This window comes from Colossoma macropomum, unplaced genomic scaffold (genome assembly GCF_904425465.1).
Source record: "Colossoma macropomum unplaced genomic scaffold, Colossoma_macropomum, whole genome shotgun sequence".
Taxonomy (NCBI): Eukaryota; Metazoa; Chordata; class Actinopteri; order Characiformes; family Serrasalmidae; genus Colossoma; species Colossoma macropomum.
This window is the reverse complement of record NW_023495000.1, coordinates 1-18105: the sequence shown is the minus strand read 5'-3', so window position 1 is coordinate 18105 and position 18105 is coordinate 1.

Sequence of the window (18105 nt, the reverse complement as noted above, 5' to 3'; positions counted from 1 at the left end):
GATGCCCCAAAAGGCTTCAAAGAAGTCCACAGGCAGACCATCAATGCCTGGTGTTCATCCAGAGGTGTGCAGCATCTGTGATCTTCTCAAAAGTCAAAGCCATATCCAGTGCTTGATTTTGCTGTTGATCCAACTTTGGAAGGTCTGTAAACAATACCTCTGAGCAACACTGATCCATACCTATCCATACATATCTGCAAACAAGCCAGAGTAAAAGCGTACAGCCAGCCTCTGCATCTCGATGGGGTCTGTGGTGATGGAACCATCATCCTTTTGTAAAGATGCCAATAATTTACTTTCTACAGTGGACTTTTCCAAATTAAAGGAGAAGGTAGTGGGAGAATCCATATCATGAAGAGACAAAAATCATGTCCTTATCAAAACTCCCTTCACTTTTTCATTTAAAACATCACTTTATAGTTTAAACTGTGCAAACCATGGCTAGTCTGATTTACCATAAGTCCTACCACTGCAGACCATTTTCAAATTCCCCCTTTTTCAACCCATTTCCCCCCCAAAACATAAAATTCTCACAGAGGTCTTTGTCTTACAGAAGCTGTCTATGAAAATACTATTCACAGCTTAAAATAAACAGCACATAAATAATGATCAGAGAAGAGATTGGAACAACATTAGCCAGACCGACCTTATTTCTTGTATCATGTGGGATTTAAAATCCCCAGAGGAAAATTTTATGGCTCAAATGTTGATCTTTGATGTCTCAGGAGACTTATTTGTGATTCTCATTACATTTCATTTAGAGATCAACTTTGTCACAGATGTTTCTCCTTTAACCTCAGAAGTAACTCCTGTCTCATTTTTGTCTAATGCTGTTTCTCCTAAGCGATTTTAGGAGTCTGTCACGCTTCTCTCCGGCTCCCAAGCTGAAAAGGACTCCATTTCCCATAATGTCACTGACTCTCACGTGACTCCAAGCCAGAGTCACATGACTTACCCGAAGCTTTCCTTGTCTGTATGATTTCTTGTGTTTGACCTTTGCTTGTTTTTGGCTCAGTGTTTTGCCTCTCCCTTTGGACTCTGTTTACCGGTTTTGGATCTTTGCTTGTTTTTCTGCTTCGTCTTTTGGTATGCCCCTTTGCTACTTCTACCTTTATGACTGTTTTTGACTACCCCTTTGTGTCTAAGCCCTTTATTAAAGCCTCTCTTCATGATCTGCGAGTGTCTGATTTCGGTCCAGTTCTGACAGTCAAAACTGAGAATTTGGTCAGACAAATACTCTTTAGTTTCTTGTCTTGATTTTAATCTCTTTCAAAACTCTGTACTGTTTATTCTAAAAGAAACAGGAAATACTCAGTAAAGCAATGAAAATCTAGCAATCATTCAAAAGTTAAGGACTAAACCTTTGTAACCCTAATTGAACATGTTCAGTTCAATTAATTAACACAAACAGCTGTGCAATCAGTTTTACTTTTTTTTTTTTCTTGAACCTTAAAAAAAACAAAACAAAACAAAAAAAACAAGTAGTGGTCTGATTGCAGAATTGACACTGGAAGTGTTTAATATAGCTTCAATTTGCAAAAAATCAGATGCTGAATTAAAAAACAGTTTAAAAAAAGTAGCAAATGCTTTAGAACGCAATATATAAATGGGTTATACAGCTGACAACAGTAGTAAAACAATATGCCCAGCAAATTAGCTAAGCTATGAAAAAGTTGAATAAAAATTATTGCTGGTTAATAAAACAGAATTCAGGGCAATTGAGTTATTAACACAGTACAAACACCTCAGAAAACAGTCTAAAACCTAGCTTCAAATTGGTATTAGCTATGTTCATAACACAAACAGCATTGCTAAAATCTAAATACAAGAAAACACACTGCAAAAAATTAAATCTTGGTAAGTGAAATCATATTAAATCTAGTCAATATATGTAATCATTTTATGACTTGTATTTTGTCTTTTTACTTGTTTTAAGTAGTGTTACCTAGTGAAAGTGTCTGGTTCCACTGAAAGATAGTTGTGCTTGATTCAAGCATTGTTTTGGATTATGCCTTCTTTTTCAATGGAATAAGACTTTTTCTTTTTCATGTCTAAAGTAATACAAATAATCTAAAAATGAGAAATTGATGTTTTGAATAGATTTAAGAAGCCATAGAATCTAACTTGCCAAGATTTTTGTGCACAGCAGGATTAATTTGAGACAGACTGTAGAACTCTCTCTTAGTTTAACTCTGAATAAACAAAGGCTGGATGGGGCGGGGACACATAACAGGATGGGCAGTAAAGACAAAGGGCTTTCAGTATCCAAAAACAGTACTTTGAGTCCTTTTCTTCCCTCTCTGTATAAAGTCTTAGTCTTTGCCCTCAGACGACATTTGTTATCGGCCTTGTTCAGTTTGGCTTTCCCAACTGGTTTCCATCCATGCAGTTCAACACAGCTCATGAAAGAAGCTGCAGTTGAAAATAACGTGGAAGTACTTAGAATGATTGGCTTTATAAATGAGTACTAAGAGTCTACAACACATCTATCCACAGCAGTGCTGTACTGGCTACATCAAAATGTGACGACTGCTACACGAACAGTGTACAAGTACTGTTGATTCAGTATGGAATGGAAAAGAAATACTATAAAAGAGCATTTACTTATCTAACATTTAGGGTTCCATTCACTTTGGATTTATCCAACCTCTTCTTCCCTTCTGGAACTTTACCATGCTTTCCAAATGCGAGTTGATTCATTCCTCAGGAGTGAAGAACTCCTCAAACAGTAGATGGAACAGGTGAAGATCGTCCTTTTTTGCCTCCTGTTGAATTGCTGCCAGTCTGGTAGAGAACAGGAAGAGTCCACTGTTTGGGTATAACTCACGTTGGCCAGGCCTAGCCTTAGGGATTGGAATTCAACCCTCGAGTCCTCTTGTGTTCCTCAGCACGGTCTAAGAAGTCCCTGACTGCTTGCAACTGCTCAATATACATACAGATAATATCCATACACAGATAATTGAATTAATTGAGGTCATTTTCTATTCTTAATCAGTCGTCTTGCAAACAACCAAATAAGAAATGTGAAACATACAGAACTGTGTAAAGATTTTAGGCACCTGAGAAGATAAATAGCTTTTTAAATCTTATCTGGCCAGTCAGAGTTTATGTGCTCAGAAAAACACTTATTAGAATAAAAACAAATAACATAATACAGTAAGTAGATTTTCTGTATGTGAATGTGTTGGTTTAAGACTTTCCAAATCTCATGCCAGTCCAATATTATTTATGCTTATCATCCAATACCAAGTTTAGTTGATCAATATTTCAATGTTAAATCAAGTGTGCTGGTGATTTTAATGAATCTATGTGATCAAGGACAATATCTGAACCATGTTCTTCACACCAGCTCAGAATACGACTTCAGTATCTGCTGAACTTGGATTAAAATGCTCGTTCTCTAATGTAGGATTATTATTCTGATTAGTATTTTTCTATTTATGATTTTTATTCTATTATTTTTACAAAAAGAGAAATCTTTGTTACTTTTCACTGTATGTAGGTTTAATTGTATTTATTCTAATTATATGTAATTCTATATAAGCACTACTTTGCTCATTGACAAATGTTTTTAAATACTCTTTCATCTTACATCTTAGATGCCTAAGACTTTTGCACAGTACTGTGTTTCCTGTTCAAAACTGTCAATATATGAGCAATAAAGCTCTGGTCTTGATTTAATCCTCTGTGTTTGCCTTTCAATATTCAGCAAGCTATTTTTAAGGGAAGGTACAGATGAGGTTGAACATCATTTACAGGGGGACTGAACAGAATTTCCAGAAAGGATTCCTTGGGATTTAGTTGGAATGCGCTGACTCTGATGTTCATCAAAATTACAGGGATGGCTTTGAGTGACTTACTGAAATGAATCACCCTGCACTGCCCCACTGAACTTCAGACAGAGTCTTAGGAATTTACAAACATTTCAACTGTCTGTCTGTAGAGAGTGATAACATGCAGTGCCAAGCTTGTGAAGCTAATGTAGCCATAGAGGGTCCACCTCGTACTTCATTCAAGTTCCAATTGAAACACACATCTCCATACATATATATATATATATATATATATATATGTATCCATATATATATTGGCAAACTGTATCAGAATTTCACTAACTTCAGTGGACCGCTAAGCAATTTTAAATTGAATCTCTTTTGATGTGGAATACAGATGGAATACCCATTTTCAAGTCATCTAAATTCTCTGTTTGGCCTTTTTACTGTGTTATTAATGAGCCAAGCTTTGTGGAACGTACAAAATGTGATATGATTTTTGCAGGTCTTTGGTTTGATGAGTCAAAACCATCTATGCTCACTTTCCTTAAACCGTTGTGTGACTCTCTTAACAAAATTAAGAGATGTAGTCCGTGCTCAGTTAGCCCCTGAACCTTTTGTATGTAAAGTATTAAGTATTGCAGGGACGTGTGATTTACCAGCCGAAGCATTAGTGTGATTCTTTTCAGTTCAATGGGCACTTTGGATGTTTGAAGTGTAAACAGCCAGGCTGGACAGTACAAACTGGAGAACGGGGACAGTGCATTCTTCTCTCTTTCAAGAAAAAGATCCAAAAGGTGCTCCTCGTATTCACAATGGATACGTTGATGATGCCAAGTCAGCATTTGATGCATAAACCCCTGTGAACGGGGTTAAGGGTCCTCCTTGGCTTAGTACACTAGCTAACTATGATTTGATTTTGGACACAGGAATTGATTACATGCATTCGGCGCTGCTTGGTGTCATGAGTCTTTTGATGTTTTCGTGGTTTTCCACAGAATTCTCACGCTGTCCTTTTAGCATGTTCAGATCGGTTAGGGAAGTAGACAGACGCATACGTGAAATTCAGTCGCTGTTTTTGACCCGGTACCCTCGCTCTGTGTCTGCTCACAGAATGTACTATGAAGCTGCTGAGTACTCATATATGATGTTCTTTGGCCCAGTGGTGTTCTGGGCTGCACTTACAGACCTGTACTACAACCACTTTCTGCTGTTGAGTGAGGCCGTATTCGTTCTTCTAGTGGAGTCAATAACCTGTGGACAGATTGATCATGCTGAAAAACTACTCTGGAATTTCTGTTCTCAGATAGCTGAACTTTACGGGTCACATGTCAAAGCCAACAGAAGGAACAGTTATACTGTGACATTTCATGATGGGAAATGGATCAAATATGGTCAGATTGACTTCTTTCAGACAAAGATACAGTAAAATCCCTGAATGAGAGAGATCTAGCATTTGTGAATGAATTCTCTTGTGCAGGCATAAATCTTCTACAGGACTCTGTAACAGGTGGCGTTTCCACATTATTAGCCTGCTGGAAACTCCAGTAGAAAGGACAGCATTACCACTTGAGAACATTTTAAGAAAAGTAGTTTACTAAATTGGTCCTCAATGCCTGGCATTGCTTATGCAGCACATCTTCCTAATATTCTTGAGATTAACAAGTGTATGAACTTAAAACTAGTGAATTTTCTCTTAATTTCAACTGTTCCAAGGCTTAGTCCTGGATGAGAAATGTTTGAGTTCATATTGAGACTCCTGTCTTTAGTAAATGAGTGTAATAGTATTTTGGCAAATCTGAACTTTGAAATTTGAGACTTTATTGAGATCTGTACTAAAACCCAAGAGGATTCACGTGAGAGGTCTTTATCTCAGGAGACACACTTGAGCAGCAGGAGACTCTGCTCAAAACAAAACGATGGAAACGCCACATAAAACATTCATACTAGCCAGAAATGCCTACATAATATGGCCAAAAGTTCGTGGACACCTGACCAACACACCTGTCTAAGCTTGTTGGACGTCCCATTCCAAATCCATGGTCATTAATATGGAGTTAGCCCCCTGTTTGTGGTTATATTACGTTCTACTCTTCTGGGGAGCTTTCCACAAGATTTTAGAGTGTCTTTGATCAAAAAGCTTTGTAATGGTGAGATAGTAATGTTGGATGAGAGGGCCTGGCTCACAGTTGACGTTCCAGTTCATCCCAAAGGTGTTCAGTGTGGTTGAGGTCAGGGCTCTGTGAGGGCCATTGGAGTTCCTCCACACCAGACTGGTCACTCCATGTCTTTATGGAGCTGCTTTGTGCTCAGGGGCTCAGTCACGCTGGACCAGGAAAGGCTCTTCCCCAAACTGCTGACACAAAGCTGGAAGCAGATAACTGTGTAAAATGTCTTTATGCTGCAGCATCAACATCACCGATTATGGGGTAGACCGAAACACAAGTGCACAGACTGCTTCCATTGCAGAGCTATCGCTTACCGCAGCTGAGACACACCACCAGCTCTGTGATGAACCTCTTTTTCAGTTGCACCATGTAGGTTTGTGTTTAATAATGCTATGAATTGAATGTTTCACATATACAGAAAAAAATTATCTTTTTTTTCCCTATTTCTGCTGGGTAGCTGAATGTGTAGGTATACAGTGTTTACTGTTTAACATTGTGTAGTGCTTTCAGATTATAGCATTAAAGTATCTGGTACTTTACTAATACAGTACTACTCTCTCATTTTATATCAGGTACATTCAACTCACAGAACAAAACCTTATTAATGTTTAGTGAAGTTTAATAGATGTTTGTAATGCATTACTAAGGCATTATTGGTTTTCACTTTACATCAGGTATATTAAATTCACTGAACAACACCTTATAAACCTTTAGTAATGTTTAATAGATGTTAGTAATGCATTACTAAGGCATTATTGGTTTTAACATAAAGCATGTTTTGCTCTCTGAGTAGTTTCCTTTGATGAAAATGTCTGTTTACATGATCATGTTTATATTTACAATTTTTAAATGTATGATGACTTCCTAAAAATGTCCCGTTCACACTCACACAGGCATGATGAAATTTGGAATAAGGAAGAGAAATTGGGTAGGTAAATCATTTCAGTATGTAAAATGCCTTCTTGCAATACACACATCAGCATATCTAACATACATCAGAATGTAGCATATTAATGTAAGCTTTTATATATAAATTAAAATATTACCTTGCGCTCATTTACATACATGAGTAATGAGTAACTTGGAAAGGTCCAGTCAAGCTCAGTACATCCAGAATCTCTCAGCAAAGGAACTGAAGACTATATTATTAGCTTTTTATTTCCTTTTGCATCTAAAATAAAATATGAAAGCTCCAAAGTGAATAAAATATGAAAGCTCCAAAGTGAATAAAATATTAAAGCTCCAAAGTGAATAAAATATTAAAGCTCCAAAGTGAGAGGTGTGAGCAACAAAGAAGCAACACAGGAGCTGAACCACCTCAACAAGATGACAGAATGAAACCCCAACAAGCAACTAAACCTAAATGACTGAAATGGAGCTGAGGGAAAAGCAGTAGGGAGGGAGTAAAGGTGTTATCATTTAAAAATACAGTACAAAATACAGTACAAAATACTACACCAGTAAATGGACGTAAATAAATCAAGTTAGTGGCCACCATTGGTAAAGTGTCATTTCAGCCAGTTAAACTATTACTTAACATTGCTTTTTCAATCATTATGTATAACTGCAGTACATGAGCAAAAGACTAGAACATTAACTAATGAAGCTGTAACATGTTTAATTAACATTAGGTAACCATTGTTAATGCATTACTTCATGTCTTGTTCATGTTAACTAATGCATTACTCCATGTTAGCTAGTCAACACTTAATGTAAAGTGTTACCAAATAAATTTACTACATCAGCCAGTTTTATCAGTACTTTAAAGGTCACAAAATAATTTTGTGTGTGTGTGTGTGTGTGTGTGTGTGTGTATAATATAATAAAAACAACAGGCACCCTTTTCTAATGAGTGAATTCAGTTACTTTAAGGTCACTCATTGCTGACACAGACATTCAGTTGCACACACAGCTATAATCTCCATAGAAAAACACTGACCAATAGAATGGAACACTCTGGAGCAGCTGCACATGAGCCTAAGGGGTATAAACAGCTGTGGAAAACATCCTGTGTGGTGCCAGTGCCAAAGACCCCACACCCCAAAGACCTCAACAGCTATAGGCCGGTGGCGCTGACATCTCACCTGATGAAGACCCAGGAGAGACTGCTTCTTGTCCACCTGCGCCCCCTGGTGAGCTCTTCAATGGACCCACTGCAGTTTGCCTACCAACCTGGCATTGGAGTGGAGGATGCCATCATCCACCTCCTACACAGCTCTCTCTCTCACCTGGAGAATGCTGGGAGCACTGTGAGAATCATGTTTTTTGATTTCTCCAGTGCTTTCAATACCATCAAACCCACACTGCTGAAGGACAAGCTGGAGTGCACGGGCCTGGACCATCACCTCACCACCTGGATCCTGGACTACCTCACTAACCGACCGCAATATGTGAGGACCCAGGGCTGTCAGTCGGACACGGTGGTCTGCAGCACGGGGGCTCCACAGGGAACTGTCCTCGCTCCCTTTCTCTTCACCCTCTACACTGCGGACTTCAAGTACAGCTCTGCCAGTTGTCACCTGCAAAAGTTCTCTGACGACTCTGCTATCGTCGGCCTCATCACAGACGGAGATGACAGGGAGTACAGAGAACTGACGCAGGACTTTGTGGAATGGTGCCAGAGGAACTGCCTGCAGATCAACGCAGGAAAAACCAAGGAGCTGGTGGTGGACTTCCGCAAGTCCAAACATTCTCCTCCGGTGCCTGTGAACATCCAGGGAATGGACATTGAGATTGTGAAGTCCTATAAGTACCTGGGTGTTCACCTCAACAACAAGCTGGACTGGACTGACAACACAGCTGCCCTCTACAGGAAAGGCCAGAGCAGGCTACATCTCCTGAGGAGACTCAGGTCCTTTGGCGTGCAGGGGGCACTTCTCAGGACCTTCTTCGACGTTGTGGTGGCATCAGCCATTTTTTATGGAGTGGTGTGCTGGGGTAGCAGCATCTCCATTGCTGACAGGAAGAGACTGAATAAGATCATCAGGAAGTCCAGCTCTGTCCTGGGATGTCCTCTTGACCCAGTGGAGGTGGTGGGGGACAGGAGAATGAGGACTAAGCTAACAAACATGCTGAAGAACCTGTCCCACCCCATGCACCGCTCTCTGACAGCACTGAGCAGCTCCTTCAGTGCCCGGCTGCGGCACCCGCGGTGCGTGAAGGAGAGATACCGCAGGTCCTTCCTCCCAGCCGCTGTCAGACTCTATAACAGTCACGGCACTCAGTAGACAGTAGTTTACAATTACTTTCCATGTGCAAGAACTCTCAACATCACTGCCACAGCACTTTACTGTGTGCAATATCTCAACCCACCATGCGTAGTATATTCACTGCGGATCACTGTCAACATGTTTACCACCATTATGTGCAATTATGTCAAGTGCAATATTTCTCCATTTATTACTGTTTATTTATTTGCTATTTTATTCACTGTGCAATACTCACTACAATACATACATTTCTACATTTCTAAATTTAAATTTAATACTTTGTATATTTTTCTTATAATCTTTGTACATATACATATATATCTTTATATTTTAATTGTTTATTCTATTTTATATATTGTTTGTATATTTCCTGCTGCTCTGTCTTCTGTGCTGCTGTAACACCGCATATTTCCCCGTTGTGGGATTAATAAAGGATTATCTTATCTTATCTTATCTTAAAGCAACATTACGACGGTCAAAAAATACCCTGTTTGTATGCAGATAAAGGAGATTCATACATGGAACAACAGTTTGAGTTTTTAAGATTTCTCTGGAACAGATGTGTGTAATTCCAGCTGTGTGATGTCACTGTCCTGCAGTCCTGCCTGATGCTGTGCTTTCCTGCTCTCTAACACATCAAACATTGATGGTGGATACATTTATTAACCCATAAGGTCAGTAATTAATACATTTAATGAGTCATGATGTTTAGGAGGAAAGCAGAGAAAGACACCTGCTCTTTTCCTGATGAGTCTTTCTGAACCAGCCCTCTCACTGTATAAAGACTACAGAGATATAATGATCAAACACAAAGTCTCTAAATTACATTATGATGATCACATTGTAAGATCTATTAATTAAATAGATCTATTAATAAAATTACACACAGAGGATGAACAGAAAACAGAATCTGCACTTCTATATTTGTTATATCTATATTACTCTGCCTTCCACATGATAATCTACACTATTGCTGAAATTGTAGCGTGTGCTGGATGTTTCCTCGTCCACAGCAGACTGAGAAAGTGAATTAATGCTTCAGTTGGATAAATGCAAATAATTTCACTGAAAATATTTGGTCAACCAAGATGCCAGTTTTTCAGATTGACCTTATTTAACATGGATAAACTGCAGAGGCTGTGAAGAACTCCAGCCTAAGTTCCTCAGAGCTCCTCTCCTCTCCTCATTTTCCTCTAATCAAGGCGTGGCCCACATTTGGAAATTATTTTTAAATTGTTATTATAAGACACATTAAGACAGCTGTCTAGATATTAAAAGTTAAAGCCTTTTGGATTTTCTGGGAACTATCATTTCCAAGATCTAAACTGGAGACCAACATCAACTCCATCCTCATAAAGGCGCAGTAGAGGATGTACTTTCTGCGGCAGATGAGGAAGTTGGTTCTGCCACAGGAGCTGCTGAGCCAGTTCTACACTGCAGTCCTCAATATGTGTCCTGCGCACATCCATCACAGTCTGGTTCGGAGCAGCTATAAAACAGACAGGAATGGGCAGGAACGGACTGCAATGGACAGAAAAGACAGTTATAAAAAATCATTGGTGCTCCCCTGCTGACCCTTCAGTACTCAGACTCTTCAAAAACCAGGAAGTAGGCAGTGAAGATCATTACAGTTGTAAGGGTCCAGCAGAGGGCGATGGCAGCAAGGTGCCCAGCCTGCAAGGGGCCGTAAGTTCCAATTCCCAGAAGCCCTCAGCCTGATTAGAAAAAGAGGGGTAAAAAGAATAAACCGCCCCAAAACTACTGAGAACACAAAAAGGGCTTGAGCTACAAACGGCTCCGAGCTGTAGAGAAGGTGTTGCTCCACCAAGAGCAAACAACTGAAACATAAAGTCTACCTTCCCTTCATTCTTACAGGGGAAGTGAATTTTAGTCTCTCATTCTTTTATTTACCTTCCTAGTTCAACCTTTGTTTGAGCTGCTTTCAGTGTTTCTTTTGTGTGTCGTTTTCCCACCTCTTCATTCCACCACCTTAAGGTTTTACCCATCGTCACCTGTGCTTCCCAGTGGCGCAGCGGTAACTCCACAGACCGCCGGTTCGAGTCTGGCTCTGCACCTCTACCGCAACGTTCCAAACTCACGTTCCATTGCCCCAATAAATTTAGTTAACACTCTTTCTCACTGGTTTTCATTGCTGCCCTTGGGTCCGCCTCCCCGCCGCCCCATAACAGACTCCTTGCATCCTGGACAGAACCTTTTACAGCTCCTCCCCTCCAGCAGACACTACAGAACCCTGAACACTAAGACTACCAGACACAGGAGTAGCTTGTTTTTCAGGCCATCAGCCTCATAAATAACTGACCGGTACTATCATCTGCTGGGCCAGAGCTGCTCCTGCTTTATCTCCAGATAGTTACTACTCCCTGATTCAGACTCTGACCATTGTGCACCACATTTCAGTCCCATACATGATGTAGATCACTGTTGTTTGTACTGACGCACACACTTATGCATATTGCCTGCCCCTGTAATCTTACGTTGCTTGTATATTGTGTGTTTTTGTCTGTAAATAATATGTACATTGTCTTCATATAGTCTGCTTATTGCCTGTATACTCTGTATACTGTGTACAGTGTCTGTATTTGACATTTAAGACTAGAGAGACTCCAACAGTGGAAACAAATTCCTTTTGTTCATCAACATACTGGGCCAGTAAATCTGATTCTGAAAAGTCTAACTGTGCTGTCAAAGCTTTTTTAAGCAGATGTGTCTGGTCTTGATGTTTAGTGAGGTCCACATTTCAAAGCCACAGTAATGATGACGTCCTCAACAGTGGCTGATATGTTGAGACCCTTTGAGATGACCACATCCAGAATGTGGCCATGACAGTGTGTGCTCCAGGTCACATACTGAGTCCAAAAGAGACCAATACAGCACAGAGTCCCTTAGTATAACTGTGATTGGGATTGTCAATATATATGTTAAAATGACCAGCAATAACAAAACGATCAAAATCAGTGGAAATAAAAGAACACATCTGTAAATTCATCAATAAAATTAGCATTGTACCTGCAATGAGGCCTGTAGACATTACTATCAATATTCTTAGTGCCCCTTTTAGAACCACACAAAGAGGCTCAAAGGATGTGAAGTCACCAAATGATAATTGATTGCACTGTAAGAAGGCATCTGCATGGCTTGGTCATCTCCTGACTTGAAACCCAATGAAAATTTAAAGAGCACTTTGAGTCCATCAGAGTGACCCTTGTAACCTTGGAGAATTTAAGATGGATTGTCAAGAGGACTGGGCCAAAACTGGACCACAATGCCACAAAAAGCTTTAACTGCTGAGCACGGCTTTGCTACAAAGTACTAATGTTGTTAATTTGTGTTGTCTCAATAGTTTTCTCTTCTCATTTTTTTAATTAATTTTTGTATATGCATGACTACAAAGCGAAACTTTACGGTAACAGTGCTATGCCAGATAAAATCTGTGTCAAAAGTTCCTAAAGTCACCGGCGACAGTTATTTAGCTCTGTGTGTTTTTAATCTTGCTATATTTTTGAACCAGTGTTCTTGGCAAGAGCCAATCAAATTCCACATGCAAATGAGTTCATAATTATTAAAGACCCACAACAAGTGGAGCTCCAGTTTGCTGAAACATTGAAAACGACGAAAGAAACAAAACAAAAACAAAGCAAACTAAAATTTTCAGAAACAGATCAATGAATTTTAAGGGAAGAAGTTAATAATAGTAAGAAACTGTTCAGTAAAGATTATTTTACCGTTAAGCAAAGAATAGTTAAGTTTCTGTATTAAAAATAAAGTTTTTACTCCTTAAATAAGCACATCTAAAAACCAAGTAAGATTATAATATATATATATATATATATATTTATTTACAGGAATTATATTTTAGCATGTCTAATATTTTAGCATTACTCATTGGTAAGAATTCAAGCTAATTCCTTATAAACGCAGAAACAATTCTTACTAACATTCATTTTCAGCATTTAGATTTTTATTACATTGCATTGTGAAAGTTCAGCAAAATAAATGCTGAAAATGTAATATGACAAGCTGTTTTAGCTTTTATTTACTATTTTTCTTGATCTCAGGAATTCAGTTTACACATGAGAATGAAATTTCATTTAGTATATATTTAATTATCAGGAATTTCATTTGCACATGTGAAAATTAAAATCGTACAAATACATTTAGCAGTAAAAATTCTGATTTGACTACTGAAAAACACATTTCACATGTATTAATGTCCCAGCCCAGCTAGGCCACCTCCAGCCAGTAGGGGGAGACAAGACACCATGAAAAGGTAATTAGGGCTGAGTGGCAACAGCTGCAGCCACCTTATTTAAGGGGTGCTCACAGCCTGTTCTGTGCTCAGTCTGGAGCCCCTGCTGCTATGTGTGTGGCTCTCTTGGCTGCGCTGGTAAATTTTATTATCCCTTACTTAAGTTAGGACCTCAGTCTTTTTTGAGTTACTCACAGTGTAAGTATTACACTCTTACTGCTTTTTCTGTTGGCTCCTTTCCTCTGTGGTTTGCAGAAACCCTCTTTTGTTTAAAGATGCTGTCCTGGTGTTTCTTTTGTCTTCTCCACTCCTGTTTATCAAACCTTCTGTGAGCTTCTGTCCAGCATTGCTGTGGTAGTTCAGTGGTAACGTGTTCATTCCTGCTGCACAAGGCTGCTGGTTTGATCTTTGCTTGGTGAGTCTTTCCTCTGTTTCTTCCCTCGAGCCTCTGCGCTTCTGCACTGAGTCCTACCCTCTCAGATCAGATTAGTGGCTCAAGCACTTCTGTGTCTTATCCAGGAGATCGCTGGAGTGGAGTGAGTCACTAATCACATCACGTGTATAAATAGGATTCTGCTATATAGTCCATTGTAAATTGATTTAAAGCTAAATCTGTTTGCAGTAAACTCAGTTCAAACCCGTAGTTAGAATCTCCAGGTCAAACTGCTCTTTACTAATCTGAATTCAAAGCTAAACCTGCTTTCCCTACACAGGAGGAGGACGACTCAAACACTGAATTTGATGCAGAAAGTAGCTGTTTTAATTTCAGTGCCAGTTAAATCTGCTGAAGGTTGTGTTTTCCCCCCTCTGTTCTTTTAAAGCAGCACTTGGAAGGTTTGCTATGCTGCTCCATCTAAACAGATCAAAATGTGTCTTTTAAATATATTGGTTAATTTTATGTGATCAAACATGTCTGGATCATTTAATCCACATCAGTTTCTTACAGGGAAACAATGGTTGGAGTGGTTCAGGTGTTATTTTATTGTGGGACTGTGTTATGAATCATTACTGCCATATGTAAATTGAGGAAAAGCTGGTCAGTAAAATGAAAAGGATCACCGGATCATGGATCAGCAAACCTGTTGCTGCCATGCTTGGATGCTGACTTTGGTCAAACATTGGGGAAAATACATTCATTATCCAGGCCTCATTCAGAAATCTCCCACTGACCATCTGAGTTCAGAGGCTGAACTCTGGGACTGAAATGGGATTCAGTGAGATTCAGCAGCAGCATCACCATTAAACACAGTAAACTCTCATTTAAACAGCAGCTCCTCCAAACTCCACCCAGAGCTCTAAAACACCTGAACGCCTTCATATGCCGGTTCTGTTTCAGTTTACAGCACCGTCACTGTTACAGCAGGAACAGAGTTTAAACCTCTTTATCTGGAGCTCCTGCTTGTGTTTCTTTTCTTTGGGCTTCTTACTGTGTCTCTTTAGCACTGCTTCTGCTGAGGCTTGGTTCCTGCAGAGCTTTCAGTCTGAGTTCTCTGTCAGCGTGAACCTTGTTCCATTCAGCACTGAACTGGTGAACAGTACCAGCTGCAATGTTGAACCGATTCATCGTTGAGAGTCTCCATATCATCCTGTTCACTTGTGTTTGTCTGATGTGGATGACTGGAGCATTGTGGGGGGATTTCAATGAATCAGTATCACTGTAAAGCTTCAGTATTCTGGAAACAAAACCCTCTCTTGTAATGGCTGAGTCATCCCTTTGGCCTTCATCTGAACAGCCTGCTGTCTCAGGGTTCTAGTCCCCTTGGAGCAGCTTTCCATCTTCAAAAATGATTAAGAAGGTTTGTCAGATAATTATGGAAATTAGCACCAGATGCCAGATCAGCACTAATAACTGTGTAGTTTCCCAAAGTGTTCACTAATTTAGATCACTACTGTACATACCCTCTATATTTACACCACACTGTAATCCTTCTGAATGAGAACCACTCCCACTTTTCTCTACTGTATTCAGGGCACATTCAACTACATTCAATTTAATTCAGCTTTGTCTTTATGTGTGTATGCAGGAGTACAGTGTAACAGAACATTGTTCAGGTTAAATCTCTGGTGTGAGAGATTTAACAAGTACAAAAACAACAGATGGACAATAAATACTGAACAAACAGGCATTCAGAGGTGGTCAGCCCTGTCCCAAAAAACTGTACTTAAACTTGATGCAATATACATAATTTTATAAATGTTTCTATTTCCATTTATGTTTATAGTTGCTGCTCAATCCTCTTAGCTTTATCAGAATCAGAATCACTTTATTTCTCCAAGTATGTTAAGCATACAGGGGGTCAGTCTTGGTGAGTCACACATGTTTGACAACACACTGAACAGACAATACAATAAATGTAATAAAGAATACAGAATAATGAATAGTAAAGGGCTGTGAAGAGGAGGATGGTCTATTAGAAAATACACTATAAAACTATCATATGCAGAATAATACAGTGTGATATGAACATTTGTAAATAATGTATACACAACTTATATACATACTGTAAGTACCTCAGTACTCAGTACAGCATTGTATCTGTCTCCATTACACATCCTTTTACCTGCAGTTTGTTTGTGTAGTTTCTATGTTATGTTTACATATAATGGATCTTTTTCTATTTTCTATTCTCTATTGGGCTGAATTTTCTGTTGACACCTGCACTGAGAGAAACGCCTTGTAGTTACTTTGCAAATAAGGATTCTTATTCTGATTCTAAACATCTGGAGCTCTGTATGAGATTCAGACGCTGTAAACTATAGTAACCTGGTTTACAGTCATTTCATGTATATAATAATGATCAAAATTACTACTATCTTTAATTTTTTATCTTTATCTTTTATTTTTACCACTGTTTTGTTTTTAAATTAATGATAAATTTCTGAAGTGAATAAATGTTAACACAGATTTAACAGGTTATTAATGATTTTTATCCTCTAATTCCCTTTCATCTGTTTTATTTTAATACCTTTTCAAATCTTTGAATTGAGTTTTTAATTGAACTCTTTTAAACCTGTTTACAATCTTCTTTTTCTTAAATGAACTTTGTCTGTTTGTCTTACTTTCCTATTTTATAACATCTGAATGTTTATTTTTTTATTATTATTATTATTAGTTTGAAATGGCCATCAGTGTCTGGGCTCTTGAGAAATCAGTGCAGCTGTAATGAATTAATCTGCTATAATTAAATTCAGCTCTAACTCATGGTAATCGCTCCTCTGCTGTTCTCTCATCAATAAACTGACTCACTGCTCTCTTCACCTCAGAGTGTTTGTTCACTCTGAGTGTGCAGCACAGCCAGGTGGTCTCGTCTCTGAGGGGTCCTGGTGGTCCTCTAGAAAGTCTTCAGTCTCCTCAAAGTGCTGAATGATGTTTGAGCTGAACCTGCAGTGACAGTGTGAAACACTTTCACTGCTTCCTAAAAATCTCCTGAACCTGTATCTGTCCTCGCTCGTTTGGCCTGGTCTGGATCACTGTGAACACGGTCATTCTCCTCATCTGTGTCCACTTTCCTGGCCTTTGTCATCAGAATGAGCGGTAACGCTATGGGCGCCTGCATCTGGATCTGGATCTGGATCAAACCCTGGATCTGGATCAAACCCTGGAGCAGCTGGTTCTTGGTCTTGTACTGGGCAGGATTTAAGCTGATGGTGTCCAGATTGGAGACTGTGCTGTCTGTTGAGGACACAGCTTGACGCTTATACAGGATTATAGTTCAGCTTTACTGTGATGAATAACCCACTTGTCCATTTTTGTTTGACGTTATCTGACCTGCTACCAGCTGTGGGTCAGTAGGGGTGTGAACATATGAACAGGAATCATGGGAGAGTGCTTTAAAATGATTAATTACATTGATTTCTTTTGCATTACTGAACATTTTTGCCAGGATATCGAGGTTATTTCATAGATGTAACTGAATGATGTGATTATGTACTGCTTTATCTTCTGAGGGCTGGTGGTCACTGCTTCTTAAAGAGCCTCTGAAGTTTGTCCATTTATGTAATGTGTATTTGGTATATTGGTACTTTTTTACAAACCTCCTTGTAAAATCATGACCTGTGACAGCCTGTTCATATTTTTCAATGTTTTGGTCTTATTTTGGAGCCACAGTCTGTTTTTAACAAGAATAGCTGCTAAATTGCTAATAACCTGCTTAGCTGCTGAAACACTGCTAGTTTGAGAGACCTGGTGTTAGTGAACATTATCTATGGTTAGTTAAAGTGTGGAGCCAGTAGGGCTGAATGATATGGACGTAAATATGAAGTGAAGCTGATGGATTCCACAGTGACTATATGAGAAGGATAAATTAGAGCTAAAATAAAGTTCTTTAACCTCAGTGTACAGTGAGTGTTTCAGTGATTAACAGATCACAGGCAGCAGATCAGTCCAGCTGTTTGTAACGACTCCATCAGAGGAGGAACCTCTGACACACAGCGAGTTAGTTTTCTGTCAGTGTTGGTCCTCTTATTCAGATGGCCATGTGGAAATAACTGTGGTAAAAGGTTAAACTGTGGGAGTTTGGTGTTTATTATTATTATTATTATTATTATTAATAATAATAATAATAATAATAATAATAATAATAATTACATGTTCATCTGGTAATTTTTCAGATGGTTCTAAACTCTAAACTCGTCTGAGGGCACTTAGCTTAGCCCGACATCTTCTCTGTAGACATTTCTCCTGAGGT